This window comes from Octopus bimaculoides, chromosome 3 (assembly GCF_001194135.2).
Source record: "Octopus bimaculoides isolate UCB-OBI-ISO-001 chromosome 3, ASM119413v2, whole genome shotgun sequence".
Taxonomy (NCBI): Eukaryota; Metazoa; Mollusca; class Cephalopoda; order Octopoda; family Octopodidae; genus Octopus; species Octopus bimaculoides.
The window spans coordinates 36,220,655-36,224,342 of record NC_068983.1 but is presented as its reverse complement, the minus strand read 5'-3'; positions in this window follow the sequence as shown (position 1 = coordinate 36,224,342).

Here is a 3,688-nt window from a genome sequence, read left to right as displayed (position 1 = left end):
CTGAAATTTTCCTTTCTTGCATTATTTTCCAAAATAAAAAAGAGAGAGAGAGCACTCCCTTGGTTACGATGACGAGGGTCCCAGCTGATACGATCAACGGAACAGCTTGCTCGTGAAATTAACGTGCAAGTGGCTGAGCACTCCACATACACGTGTACCCTTAACGTAGTTCTCCGGGAGATTCAGAGTGTGACAACGCTAGCTCTTTGAAATACAGGTACAACCTATTTTTGCCAGCCGAGTGGACTGGAGCAATGTGAAATAAAGTGTCTTGCTCGAGGACGCAACGCGTCGCCAGAATTTAACTCACGACTTTACGAGCGTCAGCCGAATACCCTAACCACTAAGCCACGCGCCTTCACAATTTTTCCGCGATAGTTTAACAGTATATAACTATTTTAACAGTATAACTCAGTCATGGGCAAACTGTAACTCGCAGGACTTTCTGAACAGTACGGCTAAGGAAGAATTACCTTGAATTCTTTTTTACGAGTGTGACCCGCTTCTCGAGAAAGGTTGCACATGCCTGGTATACGTTTAATGTTTTATTTTCAGAGTAGATTTTAAGGTTGCTTTAAAGTCGAGTTGTTTTCCAAAACAATTAATAGCAATGACGTGAGTGAGTTGGATTGCCTCATAAAATAATACCAGTGTAGCGATGATTCGAAACCGTATTCCTGGATACGCGGTCAGGTATCGCAACCGAACCACAGTAGTTTCACATAATCGGTCTAGTAAACAACCAACCAGCGCCAAGCCGTGGTGCAATATAATCTTTTAGAATCTTCACCTTGCATCCTATAAAAAGTCGCTTTGGCGCCTAAACTCTGTAGAATGTTGAGGCATCCGAGTAACATGAGTTGCCAGGCAGATGGCCAATGCAGACGGCCAACCTGACGGCTTAGGACAGATGACCCAGAACCTTCGTTGCCATGAAGATACCTCAGTTGATTTCAGATATGCTGGACTAATTGCATGTTACCGTATCAATAGCTTTCTAATCTCAGCGTAATATCTCTCTCCCAGTCTGTTATCAGTAAAAGTCAACGCAGATTGTCATTATGTATCATGCTAAAATCTTCTGTTAAATGTTCGCGGGTTTTGTTAAGTTATTTCACCACGCAGCCAAGAAACATATTTTCATTCATCAACTCTCAGCCACGGCACAACAAACAACCAGTACCCTTAAGCGACACCAGTTTCTTTTATTTTGATTATTGACGTTTTTCCTGTTTTCCTCCACATTTGCTGTTACTGTATTGTTTGTAAAATGATGCAAATAAAAAGAGACTGTATGCGAAAATTAAAACATATTTAAAAACAAATTAAAACAGATCTTCAGTTTTTTATTTAAACTGATGTCGCTGAATTAGCAATTTCAGTATATCACTGTATGTGTATGTATTTGTATCTATGGTCTCAATGATAACATCCCGCCCGACCAATCTCTGATTTATAAAGTCCGCCATACCAATGCTGTTCCCCATTTATTAACCGTAAAGCCCAATTGGAAAACGTGCGCACAAGCAAAATTAACATCATTTCTATGTAGACCAATCACATTACCACTAAATTTATGCATGTTCTTCATAAAAGATAATTGTTCTTTCAATTCACTTTTATACCATTGCTGTCTTAGCTTCTTTTCATTCTTTAAATACAAATGATAACGTACGTGTTCATTCTTAACATGTTCTAACAAATTCGAATGCTGTTTTATTCGCTATCAAAGAATAACCTCCTTTCAGACAACCTGTGTTAACAACATGCTTGATACTATGATTTAAGAGACTTTTAGATACTGCATAGCTTTCCCGCCTCCGGGAAAGATATGCAGTGATATACATCTGGAAAGTCCTAGAAAAACTTGTGCCAAACTTTGGCATCGAAAGTTACTCAAACAGCAGAATAGGGCGCCACTGAATAATGCCAAAGATCCCAACATTGTCATCAGGATACAGAATCAGATACTGCAACAGTTTGGGTTTCAAGGGCCCACAGCTTTTCAATATCCTCCCAAAAAGCCCGAGTGACCTACACGGGGTGGATGTAGGTGTCTTCAAAGCAAAACTGGATCTATTCCTGCCAAGAGTTCTAGATGAGCCTACCTCAGGAAACATAGATGAGGGCAGCGGCATCAAATTCCTTCAGTTATCAAATGCAATATTTCAGAGGAAGTTTCAAATAGTGAAAGTGTAGCAATGGTAATGGCGCTACCCCAGCATGGCCACAGCTCTTGCGCTGAAACTAATAAGTGAAAGAAAGAGAAAGAAAATACCGGTGTTTCGACTCGTTGGGTAATTCCGTGTTCCTGTTCAGAACTGCAAATATTCCGTAGAGTATTTAATAACGTTGATAACGAAGAGGAGGGTGGAGACTTTATTCACATCCAAAAACTTCTTTATTTAAAAGTTTTCTACAGAAAACTTTCAAATGAAGACGGGATCTTTTCTGTTTGGCTGTCAATTTCCAGTCTCTTCAGTTTGTTCGAATTGATTTCATATTCGGTGTAATGATGTAGTTTTATATTCTAATTCTAGCCATGAAATTCATTTTCTCCATAAATCAATAAATAAAGAGTTGTTAGCTTTTAAAGTTTGCAAATTTTGGGTAATTTTGGCTAATCGTAAGCCACAGACACAATCATGCCTGTTTCCATAGTAACAAGCCAAACATGAGAACTTTTGTCTGCGAGATAACACGTTTTGTCAAATATATTCTACGCGAAAGCATGTGCGTCAACGCTATGTTCTACTACTTGTCCCCATCTGTTGCTTGTATCCTGGTCGAGAGACGTGCTAAAAATAACGGCCAAATATGCCTTAAATCACGCACCCCACACTTTTTTTTTCTTTGCATAATCGTATGAATCCCGAGTGTAGAATACAAAAATAAAAAAAAGTTATGAGGAGTTATATGTCATGCGTAAAGCAGAAGTTGATATATTTAGTTTCGTATTAAAATACTTCACGCACAAAATGACAGCTTCCGAGTCCTGTTTTCTGACTGGTTGAAAATTATCAAACTTCAAATCTCTATATTTTTTTTTAATTTTTTTTTTATGTTCTGGAAAAAGCGATATATCTCCTGAGATTCAGCTTGGAAAACTACATAAATACACCAAATTTTAAAATCTTTTATAAACTTAGATATTTCCACAGCTGCAGCCAAACAAATCCACTCACAAGGTTTTCGTTGCCCAGAGAAGACACTTTCCCAAGGTGTCACACAGTGGGACTGATCCCGAAACCATGTGATTGGGAACACCCACGCATATATATTTGCATATATGTATGCGTGCATGTATGTATGTATGTATGTATGTATGTATGTATGTTACGAATTACTACTAAGATTTTCAATGTTTTCAGTTTGTGATCGCAAGAAACCAGTCCGCCATAAGCTCATGAAATCTCAGTACAGAAACAATAATAGTTATATTAATATTGAAACGATAACAATAAAATGATAAATAGTACCAATAAAATGATAAATATTAAGGCCAGTAATTGTGGAGCAAACAGGCGATATGCTAGATGAATAATTGAATAAGAACTGGAAGAAAATGTAGTGTTGGTTGGTAATGGTGGTAGAAGGCTTAATGGCAACGGTGATCTTGGTAGTAGTAGTAGTAGTAGTAGTAGTAGTAGTAGTAGTAGTAGTAGTAGTAGTAGTAGTTGTTGTAGTA